The 6,790-nt window shown below is 43.0% G+C and overlaps 1 long non-coding RNA gene across 1 annotated transcript; it reads left to right on the plus strand.

Moving 5' to 3' along the window:
• Positions 1–4,777: 4,777 nt before the first annotated feature.
• On the plus strand, positions 4,778–5,992 carry LOC124039133. Its single transcript, XR_006839513.1, has 2 exons — positions 4,778–5,126; positions 5,244–5,992. It is a non-coding gene; the product is annotated as an uncharacterized LOC124039133 (long non-coding RNA).
• The last annotated feature ends 798 nt before the right edge of the window (positions 5,993–6,790 follow it).

Genomic DNA, 6,790 nt, shown 5'->3' on the forward strand with positions numbered 1-6,790 from the left:
TTTCACCTGCACATGGCTTGCAATGCACAACTTACATCAATGTATTTTCAAGTAGCCTAATATGTTCGAGTATTTAGTAAACAATCCCGAGTATTTAGTAAACAATACCGTCAATTTGTATTGGCTCATGAAGAATGACTTGTGAGTTATGGTAATGTCACAATGCAAAGCACCACTTTTCCTTCGCCCATTGGATTTCTAGTCTAGGCTACACAAACAATACCAGTTAAACCGAGCACCGCAACCTCACACCGATTTGACCAAAGTATATTCTGCACAACACAATCCAATCTAAAATTGAACGAAATGTACTAGAACAAAATCTAACCTAAATGTTCCAAATTCAGTCTTACTTGAGAGACCGTGCAATAGCAATATCTCCATCCTCCGATTGAAAACCAGTCCGCACACATTTCTCTACACCGACTGTTGGACTTGGGCAACATTTCAAACTTTTACATGTCCCACCTCTGGCCTAAGTGATGGTGGAATTTGCATCTGCAGGGGGTAGTCATTTCTCCCCCCCTTTACCCTCTCCCCACCTCTCTCTCTCCCTCTAGGTTTAGTTTTCTCTGTGAGACAGGGGGCCCTCCGGTCGGCCCTTGATTAATAAATGTTTATCTGTTTTGAAGTGCGGGACAATAGGGGATGGCCTGTGACCCCACGGAGTCCCGACCTCGCGCAGGTTCATTGTGACGCGCTGGGAAAAGGGCTTTGGGATGGAGACCCCGGGCACTGACCCGCACACATCCCAGAGCTTCGACATTCTTGCGCGGACCGCTGCACGTCGCCCGCAGCTTCCATTGTTTCAGTGGGAACAATAGCTTTTCCCCCCTTTCTCTCCCCTCACAGTGAAAAAAGTGCTTTAAAATGTCCCTCCAAAGTTGTATCCAGATATGTAGCACTATACCACTGTTGCACCGTGTTTTCACACGTGGATGAATCAATAGGCCTACTAAAACTAGAGGAAAATGCCTCTTCCAGATATTATATGAATATTTGTTATATATAATGTTGTCCGCTAATGTGGCATCACTAAACGATAATTGAATTCTCACAGCAATCGTGTGTTTAAAGGCCCGCTGTAATAGAGTGCAGTAGCCTAGATTGTATCCTCAATAGAGGGCAAGCATGTACCCTAGATAGTATCCTCTATAGAGGGCAAGCAGGGGGGTAGATGTCACGTAGGGAGAGGAGAATGCCTGCAGCCTCCATCTACCGCGTCAAGAGAACATAGGAGAAGAATGGGGGAAATAGAGCGTGTTTTCGAGCATGCAGTAGCTTCTGTATTCAGAGAAAGTGTGTGGACACAGGCTATAGCGACATATCATATCCCAAATAAAATCAAGTGAAATATTTGTTTAGTAACACCTTGCACCTTTTTTGTGTGATTCGCTATGTGTTCGGGTCGTTTTCTTGAGCCATTAGCGTTAGAGTTTTGACCGGCTAGGATGACATCATCTTTCCTTGGGGCCAAGTGTGGGGATCCATACTGGGTTGTGTTTCCACTGGACATGTTCGGCCCTGAGTCGATCTCGGCAGGAAGTGAAGGGAATACAAACCAGTAGCACCGAACACAGGGGTGGCACTTAAATTAATTATTCATTGAATATTAAATAGCTCTTGTACAGACCTAATGCATTTTTTTACACTCTCAAATTTGTTCAACCAAAATATGCAGGCCTGTACGAGAAGCTACCATCCATAACGTGACTGATATTAACGTCACTCCGTTTTTCATATCAAGACTTGGACTGATGACTCGTTTGGAGAACTAGTCGCCTATAGACTGCCCTCACATTTTACTTGCCTCGGGGTCTACAATATTTGACTTTTTTTTAAAACCCAGTGTTTTATAAAGCAGAATGAATTGTTGCTATATTTGATGGTACTGTAAGAGCTGCATACACCTTATCTAATTTGACCTAATTAGGATAGCTGCCGTTGGCCTCCCTCTCCGCATGACAACTACACGCGCCAGAATAACCATGACATCTATGCTTGTAAAAGGGTGAAACGCATGGCGTTTTCACAGCAAATGAAGGTCTATGCAGCATTATAATGTTCTACAAATAGAAGAAGAATGCTACCCATGTAAATAAATGCTCCTGGGTGAATACGGGTCCCATTGATGTCCAATTGGCTACCTTAGAAGACCTTCCAGTATAGGTTAAGTACATTCCGATAAACTGGGTCGACATGTGCTTTAACATCTCAAATCGTTCGGAGTTGTAAATATGCATTTTTACATATTTAAGGTCGTGAAATAAATGGACATTTATATCTGGCCTATGAATCACGTGCGGTCTGAGGGCTCACCATCTCATTGGAACAGATTCAGTGAGATTGAGCTGCGGTCTAGAGGCAGAATGCGTGGAACTACAACGTACTAATGGAGCTCTCAGGACAGACGGCATTAAACATGACAAATTGCACCCGGCACACGGAGACGTCGATTCAATGCTGTACCTTTGTTGCGCACATTCCTAACCTAGGTTCAGATTATCGTTGATGACACAAATCTAGTCCGCTAGGATTTGGTGCACTGCTATATTTAACATCGTGAAAGAAATAAACACGACAAAAACAAAATGCATATATAGACTAACAAACTTGACAAAATCCTTTCATGTTATATTGACATTTGATATTTCCAACAGTGTGTGTGTGTGTGTGTGTGTGTGTGTGTGTGTGTGTGTGTGTGTGTGTGTGTGTGTGTGTGTGTGTGTGTGTGTGTGTGTGTGTGTGTGTGTGTGTGTGTGTGTGTGTGTGTGTGTGTGTGTGTGGGAGGGGGGGGATTTAACTCATTGTAATGCACAGAACGACCTGCCCTCTTTTGAAAGAAGGGGAAAAGGAGCCATGCTTTGCAGAGCATCGCTCACACTGGTAGAATCCGCTACTCGCCCGCCGGAGTCCCCTGATTGTCCATCATGACACCGAGATAACCGGGAATAGGCCTACACGCCGTTTGCTAACAACAAAACGAATCACACCACACAATGATGTGAAAGAAAACGAAAAGCGAATGGATACACGACAATACCATGGGACCGACCGTCTGGCCTGCGAGAGAGGGTGAGTATGAAGTATCCATGTTTCGACTGGGTCGGTTTGTGATATCATAAATGAGAAGGAAAGAAATGTGCTTTGTTAAGTGTTTTCCACGTCTAGCATAAAAACTGACCATGCACACTCACTAGCTTATATGGTGTTGGGGTGTTGGCATGATTCGCTCAAAGCAAAGGAACTCAAAGATAACGGATTTGCTTCCAACGTTCCACTTGCCATTGTTATGGCGGGCGTTAAAAAAAGGCTCTAGTAATTATGGATATGAATAAGGTTGACAAAGAGCCAGTAGGATCACTATACACGTTACTGCTCAAGTGGGCTCATATATATGGACTAGAGTTAGTCTACATAATGGACAAAAACGATGGAATGACTGCATGCTCATTATGCACCTGTTTGTTCGTCGCGCGACGCTTTGAGACAATGGGTCCGCGCACGGACCTACTAGGTTGAGTTCTCAATGGTTATCCGATAGCGGGAAGGTAAACTATCAAGCGGGTTTGTTACACATTCCAAATATCGGTTCATAAAGGACTGTGTCATTTAGATTTTTCATATGGGAGGGGGGATCCCCCCCCCCATCTAAAATGGCGTTTCCCTTTGTTTCTCCATCCCAACTATTGAATGGGTAATGCAGTGCAAGAATCATAGCCTTCTGAATCCAAACTGCGTTCAAGCCTATACTTATATACATTAGTGAATATAATCTGTGTCAAGGCAGAAATAGCTCCCAAAGCCTATTGGAACGCTTAGCAGCACTGTTGAGGCAGTAGCCTAGTTGCTGTAGTAGACAGGCTAGTCCTAATAGTTGTAGTGGAGGTAGTGGGGTAGTAGCCTTGACTCAATAATTGATCAATTCCATTTCAGTATATATTTCCACTGTTTTCATGAGGCAAATTGATGGATATAGTGACTGAATTCAACACAACCTGAGATTACATCCAATATCCTATTGGCATGCAGTTTCAAACGCGTTTATCATGCGCTATAAACACTGGCGTTTTCTATTCTATATATGCACATGGATACTATGCACAATTCATTTAATGAATGCACATTCTCTTGCTTATTCAAAGATAAAATGTCAAATAGTTTTCATAGTGAATGCAAAGACATGAACAGACACATCCGTTTCATACTCTCGCTTTGAACTGGTTTCAAAACCACGGACAGCGAATAGGGTCCAGCATTGGACCTAAACAAATTCTTAAAGGAAATTGTTCTAATGCCTCACACATATTAAACAATTCGAGACAGTTGAAAAAAGAAAATCGCTCGCGCGTGTGTGTCCATTATTAGAACAGTGTAACATTACGTAACTGATTATATAGCCAGTCAACTTCAAACCTTTAGGCTAAACCAATAGCCTAACTCACCTAGTAATATTATCAAACTAGCCTACTCACACACATCGCTGTGCATTGACAAAACAGGATTTTAAATCCTCTTTCTATTCGTTCTATGTCCATCACTATACACTTTAACGAGGTGCGTCGAGTAATTGGAATAGCTAAGAAACAGAGAGATTAGGTTTAAACTGAGCTTGAAGTGATTATTCCTTAGTTTCAAGGGCACAGGAAGATGATTGGGGACGTTGGCTATAGAGAGAGAACATCTGTTTGCCCAGTGACGTCACCACCCCCATGCAACCCTCTGGTGCAGAAGGCAGATGCCTTATTTGTTTGGCTAGAGCGCCATTAATCCTGAAGTCAGCCGGCGAGGGGAAAAGACCGGGCTGAGGGAGATCAGTCTCATTTAGTTGTATCGAAAACGGGACATGTACAACTCAGCTCAGCTCGTCCTCGGTCCCAGATGGATTTGTGAGGAGAGGAGCCTATATACCATTGCCTTCGGCGGTTCCACGGTGCGTTAATGGAATGCACGAGGAGGGCAGTTTGAGGCTTTCGAATTGCCCCATTCTAGCTTTGCAGAATCTCTTTTTTGTCTTTACTTGACCTGCGAGTAGACTGGTGCTATGCTTTCTCTTGTAAAGTACCGTCCAATTTTTCCAAGCAGAAAGCGACCTTTATGGATCTCTATTCGATTAGTTTTTGAATGTAAGAGGAACACTTTTCCCCTGTTTGTAGGCCTTTCTCTCTTTCCCGAACAGGATTACAGGATTGACTTTCTAAGGTTTGTGACGCATTTGGTGTTTTCTTGTCTTTTTTTGGTAGGTGTTTGATGGAGGAATACGACGTGGTTGAAGTCTACTCCTGACACTTTTTTTGCAAAAACAGACATCCTTTGAAAAAGATCAAATGGCCCGTCCCCCTTTTTGCCTCCAGAGACGGATTCGGACTAACCATCAGTTTGAATCTAGCCCCCAAAACAGTGCTAGAGACGACTTTAACCCATTGCGCACGGGTGTCACCAAGCTCAATGGCCGCCGTACTTCAATTTTTAATATTTTTTTTCTATCAAATTACATTAAATTGTCATGGTGGTGTAATGTATATAGCCTACATTTATCAGCAGCTATGTAACCTTCCATTCCAGAATGCCACTCCAACTTCAAAGCACACTGACATCGCCACATAACTATTCGCACTGAAGGTCTGAAGGAACGGGTGGTTAGTCTATATTGAACAAGGAATATTAGGGGCGGAAATGGCAAATAAGGAATGTTATGGGTGGATATGGCAAAATGTAGCACACACACACTGAGTCTTCTGAGGTTCTAGTTCTCCGTGTTCACAGCGGACCTTGATTTAATGTCTTACAATTAAGGCACGCGGTGAATGCCAAGAGCGGAGCCTGCTGTCATCTACGCGAGCGCACGAGCGCACACAGCTTTCACTAAAAGGACATACTAAAGCGATAACGGAAAAGGTTTGTGTCTGCAATTGTTGTCTGCAAATTCCCCTGTAGTCTATGTTGTATCGTTTTCTTTTTTTCAGAGTAAATAAAGCACCCAATACTACCAGCTCATGTCTTCAAGTTATGATAACTGATGTCATTTCAAATGCATGTAGCCTACGCTGTCGATATTCAACATTGTCTATTGCAGCTAAAACATATGCAGCTTAAACATGTTAAAATATGTGGGAGGATGTTGTAAATGTGCCCTGTGGTTGAGTGTAAATGAAGGACCTTTGGTTGAGGTAGAGGCCTTGCTTATACACGATCCGCTCTCAAGGCGCTGTCCACCACCACTGGTGCTGAAACCAAGAGCAGCCCATTTTGTTTTAGTAGGCCTGCGCTATACGCGAACGTGTCAGAATAATATTATTATACACGAAATATACAGTAAGCTATTATATTGAATAGGCCTACACGAAAGCAGGGCACAGCCGGATTTATCTAAACAAAGGCACACAGCCTACATGCAGACCCACGCATACATATACACGCACATCAGGACTCACATAAATATGCACACAAACACACACGCCACAAGAAGGCACATACACAGTTACAGCCACACAGTTCCACATTTCACTTAAAAATAGTAGCCTTCTTGTCTCCTCGTGAGGTTTACGTGTAATGACATTTGCAAGCAGTGACAACATAGCCTAATGTAACGATCAACCCCAATCTGTAGCCTCCTATACATGGGGTACGTAGGCTAATCCTTAGGCCTGCATATTTAACCGTCCATTCAACCCATAGCCTATTTCTGATTTCACCTAGGATCATTTGAGTCAGAATCTGAACATATAATCCAGATTTAAATATAGACTTCATCTCGAAGAATTGGAAGAGATGTGGAAATTGTATTTGT

This window comes from Oncorhynchus gorbuscha, linkage group LG07 (genome assembly GCF_021184085.1).
Source record: "Oncorhynchus gorbuscha isolate QuinsamMale2020 ecotype Even-year linkage group LG07, OgorEven_v1.0, whole genome shotgun sequence".
Classification (NCBI taxonomy): Eukaryota; Metazoa; Chordata; class Actinopteri; order Salmoniformes; family Salmonidae; genus Oncorhynchus; species Oncorhynchus gorbuscha.